Source organism: Tursiops truncatus, chromosome 4 (genome assembly GCF_011762595.2).
Source record: "Tursiops truncatus isolate mTurTru1 chromosome 4, mTurTru1.mat.Y, whole genome shotgun sequence".
NCBI classification, from domain to species: Eukaryota; Metazoa; Chordata; class Mammalia; order Artiodactyla; family Delphinidae; genus Tursiops; species Tursiops truncatus.
In genome coordinates this window covers 121,670,745-121,682,255 of record NC_047037.1, presented here as the reverse complement: position 1 = coordinate 121,682,255, position 11,511 = coordinate 121,670,745, and the positions used below count along the sequence as shown (strand labels likewise).

The following is an 11,511-nucleotide window of genomic DNA, read 5'->3' as shown; positions in this document are numbered from 1 at the left end:
GTAATTGTGTCTCGTTATTTTTGTGCTAAGTTGAATCACTTGGATATGGTATTGTCCACCAGATTTCTTCATTGTAGAAAATCTTTCATTTTTTTGCCATCAATAATTTGTAAGGTGATACTTTAAGATGTGGTAAATATCTTATAAATATCCTGTTCTCCAACAACATTTTACCCAGTCGTTTAGCTTCATTGATGATTATGGCACAAAGGGTGGCAAGATAGTGATCTTTCCAATTATCTCATTCTTTCACTGTATATTAGCTTTCATTGTCAAGTAAAGAAGAGCTTTTTCTTTACCCTCCTTCCTTCTTTGTTAAAACATCATGATGGGGCTTCCCTGGTGGCACAGTGGTTGAGAGTCTGCCTGCCGATGCAGGGGACACGGGTTCGTGCCCCAGTCCAGGAAGATTCCACATGCCGCGGAGCGGCTACGCCCGTGAGCCATGGCCTCGGAGCCTGTGCTCCACAACGGGAGAGGCCACAACAGTGAGAGGCCCACGCACCGCAAAAAATAAATAAATAAATAAATAAAATCATTATGGATCCATGGAAACTTTTGTTATTCGAATTTTTCTGTGTTTTTCTTTTTTTTTTAAATACACAATCTGTATTAAGTTTGGCCCATGGGAACACCTTTTCACTAGTTTCTTGTCCTTTTCACACTTTCACATCAGAATTTGAACACATACTTGCTTCCTAGAACAACATATTACATGCTTATCTTGTACTTTGTCCCAAATATAGACTCAGCCATTTCTCCAAAGAACATTGGTGCCTTTTATTGGGAACACATTATGACTTTACTTTTAATGCAGAAAAACTGGAATAATATTTTCTACCTTGCTGAAGATATTTGTTAAGAAGTTATATTAAAAATATTAATAATCTTAACATTAAAATTCTGTAATAACTAAATAATCATTAGCAATATAACATATGCCTCCAAATTACTTAATAATTTTCTAAGCAGTCACGGGTTTATTGAACCACGTTGATCTTTGTACTTACCTTTGCATCTGTAAATACACATGAGTATTATTGGACTACATTGGTAAAACAAAACAGGTAAAGATTACAAGGGACAAAGTTTGTTCAGTCACATGTTTCCTTACAGAGACTTTCCTTTTGCAATATAGTAGTAAATAAAAATAGAAATATCAAATTTTCTTTCTTCTTTTGTCCCTCGCGGGCTCCTTCCCGTGCTGGTTCGCGCCCCGCCTGCCACTGCCTGGCCTGCGGGCGCCGCTCTCCGCCGCAGCTTTGGCACCTCAGCCCAGAACAGTGCTAAAGCAACCGTGCTGGGGGCTTGGAGGAATCCGGCAGCCGCTTTCGCTTCTCCTGAAGAGCGGCCCCTTGGTGAGCCGCCCGACCCTCCACGGTATTGCTCATACACCCGGAGTGGCTGCCGATGGGAGCCACATCGAGACCAGAGCGATGGTGAAAGGCCACCTCGGAGCTGGGCAGCTGCCAGACTGCCCGGAGGGCTGCGACAATGTGGCTATTACCGCGGGAGTCCCAAGAAAAGCAGGCATGACACGGGACGACCTGCTCAACACCCACGCTACAATCCTGGCCACCCTGACTGCTGCCTGTGCCCGCACAGCCCCGAGACCATGATCTGCGTCATTTCAAATCCAGTTAACTCCACCATCCCAATCACAGCAGAAGTTTTCAAGAAACATGGAGTTTACAACCCCAGTAAAATCTTTGGGGTGACAACCCTGGACATTGTCCAAGCCAACACTTTTGCTGCCGATCTGAAGGGTGTGGACCGGCTTGAGTCAACGTTCTTGTCATTGGCGGCCATGCTGGGAGGATCATCCCCCTGATCTCAGTGCACCCCCAAAGTGGACTTTCCCCAGGACCTGCTGACTACCCACACCGGGTGGATCCAGGAGGCTGGCACGGAGGTGGGCAAGGCTAAGGCCACAACAAACCCTGCCACCCTGTCCACCGTGTACGCCGGAGCCCGCCGATTTGTCTTCTCCCTCGTGGATGCGATGAACTGAAAAGCTGTCGAATGTTCCCTCGTCAAGTCCCAAGAAAACAGACCGTCTATATTTCTCCACACCGTCGATGCTGGGGGGAAAGGGCATCGAGAAGAATCTAGGCATCGGCAAAATCTCCCCCGTTTGAAGAGAAGGTGATTGCCAAGGCCATTTCTGAGCTGAAAGCCTCCATCAAGAAACGGGAGGAGTTTGTAAAAAACATGAAATGAGAAGGTGGTTAGTGAGCAGTCCGTTTCCTCAACGAATTAAGGCGTCATGTCAGTGTAAAGCCATTTCAGACACCTTTGTCTTTTCAGTTTGCTTTGATGATGAGTATTGTATGAACAAAACACCCCTTCCAAATCTCGGGTCAGTCTATCAGTGCATCAATAAAAGCAGGCTTTGATTTTCTTTTTCAAGTTCTCATCCAATTAAAAAAATATTTTTTCTTTCAAATTTTTGAGTGTGGGAGAAAACAAATTCAAGGGAAGAGGAAAAAGTAAAAGTATATGTAAAAGTTTTGAACTACTCCAGGCAGAGAAAATAATTGCTAGTAGTCATACTGGGAAGACTTTTGGATTTAATAAGATAAAAATTAGAAGTTTTATATGAAACAAAGATTAGAAAATAATTAGATTAATTTAATTATCTCAATACTCTGTGTGAGAATGATGCAGGATGACCTAAACAATAGACTTTTTTTGTGTTCTAACTGATACATGATGAATGAGATAAAATTTAAATAACACACAACATATAACAGGCTTGTAAAATAAGAAAACAACAGCATGACTTAGAGGGAACTTTAGAAATCAATTAAAAGTTGAAAGATTTATTAAAATAATTTTGCAATTTAAATGTGACCTTTTTTATCTTTTAGGTCAAACCGATCATATATTTCTAACATACTGAACTATCAATAACTCATGTAATATTCCTCTTAAACAGATAAAAAATTCTGCTACAGCAGTAAATGACTGGGTTGCTGTGAAATGATGTTATAATAGTTTCAGTTGGCTTGAAGGAATTGATGTTATATTTATATTAAAAATAATTATTTATTATGAGAGTTTTCTACGTTATTTCGAAGCTTCACGTTCTCTTTTAAAAGAAGGACTTTAAAAACATTGAAAATGTTGAGGGCAGTCATCAAAATGGAATTGCCTTTAAAAATTAAATGCATGCAGTTGCTTTATTTTTTTTTAAGTCAACCCTGATTTTACTGGAAAAGTCACTGAAAGTGTTGTACATATTAAAATATAAAATCAAATGATATAGGTGATCTTCAATTGATGAATAAAGAAAAAAGTTAAAGTAGAAATTTCATCTTGACCTGTTTTCATTTCTGTCAGGCACATTTATTGATTTAAGGAACCTCTATTTCTAGCATATACTGAAAATGGATTAGAAGAAGGAACATGGAAGTGTGTTAATAATAAGAATTGCATTGCACATTTACTGTGTGCCTGACACTGTTGTGTTTAACTAACTCATCAATCTTTCTGACAGCCCTACAAGAGAGATACCACTACTGGCACCATTTTGTAGAAGGGAGAACTGAAGCACAGGTTAATAAAATAATTCACCTGCAGTCACTTAATCTTGAGTGATGGAGTTAAGGCCCCAAACTAGGCAGTATTACTACACAGTTTCTTGTTCTAAGTAGTGAGGTAATAAGTCTTAAAAATAGATTCAGAACAATTTATTTTAAAAAGAGATAAATGCAAGTTATAATGTTGAAATGTCTATGCATTATAACATAAAACCTTTTGTTTGAAACATACAGAATAAAACTTTCTTTAAATTTAAATGATTCGCCAAAAAACTGAGAAAGAGTTGGAATTGGGAATAGATTCAAATTTTCTGAATTTAAATTCAGTTTTATTTTTGTAAGAACATAAATCCTACTAATAAAATTATTAGAATTATGACTGATGAAATTAAGGGAGAAAAGGTATTATAATAACAATAAACTCATATATAATTCTTACCGTGTGCTATCCACTTTCCTAAGTATTATGTATTTTAATACATTTAATCTACAGAACAGCCACATGAGATGTTACTATTCACAGTTTTGAGATGAAGAAACTAAGGTACAAAAAGAATAAATACACTTCTCAAGGTCACAAAACTGATAACTAGCAAAGCCAGGATTCAAACTCATGAAGTTTGGATCCAGAGTTCTTGTTTTTAAGTCCAAAAAAATGTCCACATTTCAATTTTGTGTCTGTGAGGATTTCTATTAGTAGAAATGAGGAAGGCAGAAAAAGCAAATGCTGTTTCATATTTTTCCCCCAAGAAATGGGGGTGATGAGTAAAAGTTTTACATATGCTATGTTTGAGTTGTTGAAAGGTGTGCTATACAAGTGGAAATACATCTGATATAAAAAGTAATATGTGGGACTAAATCCTAGCCCAGAAATCAGAATAGAAATTTGTAATTCAGCTACTGGAGGGTTATTTAAACCAAGAAAGTAGAAATAATAACATTATTAATAATAATAATTGTTATTACAATTATAATATGTATTATAATAATTCATTCTTATATTTAGGTTGTAGCTGGAGTTCTTGTCACATATATTATCTTATTTTTTTAACATCGTTATTCGAGTATAATTGCTTTACATTGTTGTGTTAGTTTCTGCTGTATAATAAAGTGAATCAGCTAATACGTATACATATATCCCCATACCCCCTCTCTCTTGCGTCTCCCTCCCACCCTCCCTATCCCGCCCTCCCTATCCCACCCCATATTATCTTATTTAAACTCATATATTATTTAATTTAATGTCAGAGATTAAGCTCTATATAGCACAGAGAAGAATATCAAGACAACTCAGGAAGAAGAGTCAGTCAAGGAATAAGAAGTGTCTGTAGAGATGAGAACTGATCCAAATATAAACCAAATTTCAAAAGTTTCAGTAGTGAGTGAATGATGAGCTAGCAAAAGCGACACGATATTCTGTACTTTCAAGAGGTTTTCAGAGAAAGAAAAGAAAGAGTTTAAAGAGTTGGTCAGGATTAAATGAAAAAATAACTTTTAGCATAGGACAAGCTAGAACATATTTAGAGATGGGGGAAGAGAACAGATGGAGAAAAAGAATTAAAGCACAGAATTGGGGAAGGGATGGTGAATGGATTGTGTTCTCTGTGACATGAGCAAATGAGATCAGAAACCCCATCTTTTCATTAGAGATCACAGACAATCTAGTAGATGAGGAAGTTTCAGTAGGAATTATGGGATAAGGAGCTAAAACATTTTGAGCTGGATGGCTGCAGAAAGATAGTCAATAAATTAATATGCTGAGAATAAGGACTGGGAGCAGAGTATTGAGAAGAAAAAAATGGCATAGACATGTAAGGAAGTGTATTAAGGGGTCAGGAAGAGAAACATTTTCAATGAAGTCTATGGCATCTACTGGTCAGCTTTATGTCTCAAGCACTTTTAGGAAGAATATAGTTCTTAACCACTTCAATCTTTTAAAGTTAAAATATAAGGCTCATATTTCACTATCATAATACAATTATTTGACATTCATTTCATTGTGCTAAGTAGGCAGACAATGGTAAAATCTAAGACTGAATGAATTCTCAAATGGGCCAATAAAGGATTTTTGTCATCATAAAATGTTAAATGGAAAAGGATTTTTAATCGTAATTACCATAATCTACATTGGAGCTCAGAGAAGGCAGTAAAGTCTATCATTAAATGATTTATCAACAATGAATGTTTTAGTGTCCATAGGATTCTTATGATTTTTAAAAGTTAACTTTTAAAAATCTCATTTAATTTCTCTAACTATTTAAGTTCTATTTATTTTAATCTTTAATTTGTGAAGCTATTTTTTACGTGCTTGAGTGTCCAAAATATGCTACACAGCTCTTGAGGGAAAACAAAATAAGAAAATCATGAAAAAATGAATAAATAACAACTCTGCTCCTTGTAATATATAATTTCTTTATGAATTATGGATTCCATGAAAAGTACTAGAAAATGTATGCTTGTGATTTTTAAAGTTTCTATGGAATGTAGACTTATTGTGGTGCTTTAGAAAAACACATGTTTCTGGAATCCCCCATGGAGTTCTAGAAACATCTAGACACAAATCTTGCACAAGAATCAAAGAGATGAGATGAAGAGGAATATCACCTAAATTCTTTGCATCAGAGTAACAGATGCATTGTCTGTGTGCAATAGCATTTATTTTGGTTATTTCTTCAATGTAGGATTATTCTATATACAGGATAGTTATCTTGAGTATATATGAGAATTCTTTATCAAAATTCTACCTGAGTATTGTCTGAAAAATTATGGTAACAAACAAGAAAAACCCTTTAAAACCAAAATAAAAATTAATTCTTTAAATATAATATGGCCCTCAAGGACAAAGTTCACTGTGGTCAACTATTATACAGCATGCAGTTTTTATACAATTTCTTATGTCATGGTATAACAAATTACCATGAACTTCATGGCTTAATGCAATACAAATTTATTATCTTACAGTTCTAGAGGCCAGAAGTTTAAAGTCAGTTTCACTGGACTGAAACCAAGATGTCCATCTGGCCAAGCTCCCTTTGGAGGAACTAAGGGAGAATTTGTTTCTTCTCCTTTTCCAGCTTCTAGAGTTATATTTCTTGACTCATGGACTCTTCCTCCATCATCAAAGTCAGTGGCATAGCTCCTTTTCTCTCTGACTCTGCTTCCCTCTACTTCCTTCACATGGCTTTCTTCTTCTGTAGTCTGTGTCAAATATCTCTTATATAAGGGTACATGTGATAGCATTTAGATCTTGACTTTATAATACCTGCAAAGTTTTTTTTGCCATATGGTAACATTCACAGGTTCCATGGATTAGGGTATGGATATCTTCTGAGGATCTATTATTCAGCCTACCACAGCATATAAGGCATAAAATAATCTGTAACACAGTATCTAATGTGTTTTCTCTTTAATGTATGAAAAGGAAACTGTCAGGAAAACCATTAATAATTAAGAACTTACATACTTAAAGGAGCATATGGTGTCAAAAAATCATGCTTCTACAAATCCTTGGTAAACAAGGCTGAACTCAAACTCTAAAAGCAGTCACTTTCTTCACCCACAAATCTCCAAGAATGGATAACTGTGAGGACATATCCCAGCCACAGCACTTTTCTGTCAAAAACGCTACCTAGCAAGTGTTTGCCCATGGATGAAAGAGTAGGAATATAAGCAGGATATCATGAGATCAAATGAAAATCAAGAACCAGGTATATCCAAAATGAAGTGAGAATAATGTATATTTCTCTCTACAAATTGTCTAGGATTCTTTATATTTTTGTATATATGTATATGTATATATACATAAATATATATGTATATGTATGTGTGTATATATATATATATACACAACTATATATATAAACTATAGATAGACAGATAAATAATTGATCATTTTATAAGTATGTGTGACATGACTGATTGGATCCACTCTACAATTGGTAGACAACAATGGCAGAAAACATAAATACTGTTTAAAATATTTTGTTAAAATCACAGATTAGTAAGAGCAGGTGGCATATACTTAGCTTTAATTTCAAATGAGAAAGGAAAATTGTGCCTTAGCAAACAGAGACCGAACCATATTTTGACATGGCTTATTGTGGCAAGACAACTGTGCCAATTCAGATCTTCACAAGTTCTTAATCAAGACATGAGTCTCAGTTGTCTATGTGCCACTAATTGGGCTATTATGTGCTGTCATCTTTGTTAATTAACTCTTTGTATGTTTATATAATATCTCTTCAACTAGAATTTTCACCCTTGATGGGATATAGCATAGTTAGGCGTTAGACACAATCATGCATAGCAATACATATTCTAAGAAAAATGTTGTCTCCTTTTTGACAATGGTAAACCCAGGAGTTCAAAATTCATTGTCATCTAAAGTCACTCAAGCAAAACTTTTTCACCTATCCTAACGGTTAGTATAGCACCTCAGACATAGCATGTAATCAGTAAAAGTATATAGAATAGAACTCATTAATGTAATTTGTAAAAAAAAAAAAATCTGTACCCAGATAAATAATTTATTTTCGAGATGAGTACACACACACAAAAAATAGTGCTTCAACATCAGGAAATGCTTAGTCAAATAAGGTGTTGTCACATTTTTCTGTGGAAAAATAATAAGACTCAGCTGTGATTTGAAGAATGTACCCTCCTTATTTTTCATCTATCCTTTATACTCAAGACTTGAATTCACAGACATTGCTGAGATGATTTGCCAAGGCTTAAGACAGCTTCTTATAATGAAGGAGGTAAGGTGGATGTTATAGAGACTGTTCTACCTGGGGACTGTTCTATCTTGGCACATGGCCAACCAAAATAAAAGTTATATTTGTAAGTCTAGTTTTCAGAGAGGTATAGTTTTGAAACTAAGTTCAGGACACTAAGATATAAGCATGCATAACCTTGGCAACTACTGAAATGAATAAGGAATGAGTCTAACCCATATCCTTTTTTTCCCTTCCTTTTTGCTGGCTGGAATGAGTACATAATGGTTATAGCTGGAGATGCCATGCTGTACCATGAGAAATCCTTGTGAATGGAGACTCTCACAAGTTGAGTCCCTAAAGCAGACACTGAAATAAAGTGTAACATGCAAGATATTTATTAATATTGCCATTTGGGTCATCCACACTAGAAGTTAGGAGAAGGAAACAGGATTAGACAGAGGGAAAAGTTGAACTGAGATGGAGGTCCCACAATAACCTCCAGAAATCTTATGAGATCTTTGGAGCTAGACTTGCCCTTCAAAATAGTCCTATGGCGGGATAAAGTGGCCAGAGCTTTACATTCATGTATTGATCAATCACTGGCTGTGGGTAACGCTGGGAAGGCATAAGACCTTGAGTGAGGAACTTCTTTGCAGCTGAAGTAACCCCTCAGAGGTTGACAACTGTGTGTTCACAGCTCACCAACAACTGGGAAAACAGATCCTTCAGTGGTGGGCACCTGAAAGTACATCGCGTTGCTCAACACAGTGGTCAAGTCCAGTGAGTAATAAGTAGGGAAGTATTGTGAATTCTGGAACCCTGAGAGAACTTTCCAGACTTGTACTGCCAACCTCTGGACTTTGACATGAGAGAAAACATTCAAACACACTCACTGAACCATCTCCACTAGCATGGCTTTTATTACCATCTTTATGATCTTGTGTCCCAAAATTTACCTCTAATCTAGATCAAGTACCAGTATTATACAGTACATGAACTACTTGGCATTTCCATTTGAAACAATGACTGCATCTTTATTTCAACTTGAGCAAACTAAAATAAATCATCTCTTCACCAGACAAATTTTCTTTTTGTACTACCAATCTCAGTATATGACACAAAAATCCATGTAGATATTTTTATTTCAAGCCCAAATTTTTAGCTCAGGAAGCATTTTATAAGCTGAGCTTTCTTATAGCATCTCATGATACCCCCGTTGCAGCGAGCCGTTTCTGACCGGCAGAATAACGAGCCGCCACACGCAAGATTCTTCTCGTATCACACTTTATTGGAGCACAGCTTGGTTGAAGAAAGATGGAAGGAAGACCCCGCAATCCTAGAGCAGTCTGCTTATATAGGGATTAAGAACATGTGTCGCTCTGTGATTGGCTTTCGCCGATGGTGCGATTTGTGAGCCAGCATCGGATAGGTCGCTACTTTAAAACCTCATTAGTATACTTAGCGCAAGCGCAGTGGCCACAGGAAGGATGACTCAGCTTATTTCAGCTTCCTGCTGCGTAGCAGTTAGCTGACCGCGCCCTACATCTCCCCCTTTTTTATTTATTAGAACACCAAACAGAATGTAGCCCGTACAAGTGTTCACCTCATGATGTGCTCACTGTTCGAGGGCAGTTTTCTGTTGGCATGTTTGAGACTCAGAATAATGGCTGATTCCCTATAGAGGTGCGATGGCGACAAGGCCTCTCTGTGCAAGGGCAATCAGGACAATGGCTGACTCCCTATAGAGGTGCAATGGCAACAAGGCCTCTCTGTGCAAGGGCAATCATTTCGAATTATTCAGGGCGGAGAGCCAGGCTGCGGGAGAATCTCCTTCCTTAATAGCCAGAAGTGCCTGAGTGAGCAGGACCCTATCTCGATGTGCCCTGATGCGCACACGACAGACCAACCAGAGACACAGCATAGTCCCAAATACACAGCAGACTCCAAAGATTCCTACCCCCACCCACTCCCCAAAGAAGGAAAAGGCAGAAGAGAGCCAAGAGGCAAAATCTCCAAAGGCAACGGACTCCAGCCCGGCAGCACTCAGTTGCACAATTTGAATAATCCTTTGTGGAATTCCAACTAATACAAAGACTTCGATTAAGAATCATCAGGAACATCCAGCTCAGCAGCTTCTCTGAAGTTTTCTTCAACAATTCTCGTCAGTCTTGATGGCACCCAGATCGGATCTTGATCCTGACTGGACTACTCACCGACGGTTCACTCCGTGTGTCGAGTTCTGAATCGGTCCTCCATGCAGGGCGCGAAGTTCCCGGGTTTCGGCACCACTTGCGGCGAGCCGTTTCTGACCGGCAGAATAACGAGCCGCCACACGCAAGATTCTTCTCGTATCACACTTTATTGGAGCACAGCTTGGTTGAAGAAAGATGGAAGGAAGACCCCGCAATCCTAGAGCAGTCTGCTTATATAGGGATTAAGAACATGTGTCGCTCTGTGATTGGCTTTCGCCGATGGTGCGATTTGTGAGCCAGCATCGGATAGGTCGCTACTTTAAAACCTCATTAGTATACTTAGCGCAAGCGCAGTGGCCACAGGAAGGATGACTCAGCTTATTTCAGCTTCCTGCCGCGTAGCAGTTAGCTGACCGCGCCCTACACCCCGTCATTCATTCAAAAGTCCCTTCACAAAAAAATTCCCTTCTACAAAGGGGCTATTTTCTCTTAATTCTCTAATCCTTTGCCCACACCATTTTCTCTTTCTATACTTTTATACTCATCTCCCCTCCAATTAACTTTTGGTAATTCAATTGCATTTGTAATTATTTATCTCCAAACAAAGCATGATAATCTCTTTATATTATTGTGTCTCCAGCACCTACAAAATGCCTGGCTCACAGTAGGTCTGTCTTCATACTGAGCAGATGAATGAATGCAAGCGTGAATAAAAGAAACCCCTTGGTTCCATCTATCCCAGTTTTCTCCCCTTTCCATAGAAGCATGCCACAGTCCAATCTTCGCAAGTTATAACTGTAGTGAAATATAAACCTGAAAAATATATTGGGATCAAATAACAAACAATGACAAATATTAGAAAAAGTAAATTGGACTTAATTTGTTAAACAGTGTGGAGTCACAGAAAATTTTTAAGAAGAATTCAGGCAAGAACATGAGTGTTTAAATTCCAGGCTCTAGTTAATTAAAGATAACCAGAATGATCATTTCATTAACTGAATTCTTACTAGAAGTGTATGATCACTGTTAAACTGTGAATCACTTAATAGAAGGACCACTGAA

General features: G+C 37.6%; 1 pseudogene; it reads left to right on the top strand.

The window, feature by feature from the left end:
• The first annotated feature begins 1,532 nt into the window (after window positions 1–1,532).
• LOC101333400 (malate dehydrogenase, mitochondrial pseudogene) lies at window positions 1,533–2,220 on the top strand (annotated as a pseudogene).
• Window positions 2,221–11,511: the final 9,291 nt, after the last annotated feature.